Below are 528 nucleotides of genomic sequence, written 5' to 3' on the forward strand. Positions count from 1 at the left end.
CGGCTGCCCGGCTGGAGGCGGCCGGAGAAGGAGGAGCTGCTGCAGGAGCTGGAGGTGCTCAAGGTGGGGTTGGGATCCTCCCCTGGATCCCTTCAAAGATCATGGATCCCTCCATGGATCCTTCCCTGGCTCCCTTCATGGATCCCTCCATCCATCCTTTCCTGAATCTTTTCCTGGGTCCTTCCATGGATCCTTCCCTGAATCCTTCCTTGGATCCCTCCTTGGATCCCTCCATGGATTTCTTCATGGATCCTTCCCTGAATCCTTCCCCGAATCCTTTCTTGGGTCCTCCCTGGGTTTCTTCACGAATCCTTTCCTGAATCCTTTCCTGGGTCCTTCCCCGGATCCCTCCCTGGATGTTTTCCTGAATCCCTCCCCGGACCCATCCCTGAATCCTTCCCTGGGACTCTCCCCGGTTCCCTCCCCGGTCCCTCCCTCCCTGTCCCCCCGGCCGTGCCTCAGTTTCCCCGCGGTGCCAGGAGGCGCTGGCGGAGTTGCGGACGCGGCTGCAGCTGGCTCAGAAGGAGA

This window comes from Geospiza fortis, unplaced genomic scaffold (assembly GCF_000277835.1).
Source record: "Geospiza fortis unplaced genomic scaffold, GeoFor_1.0 scaffold248, whole genome shotgun sequence".
Taxonomy (NCBI): Eukaryota; Metazoa; Chordata; class Aves; order Passeriformes; family Thraupidae; genus Geospiza; species Geospiza fortis.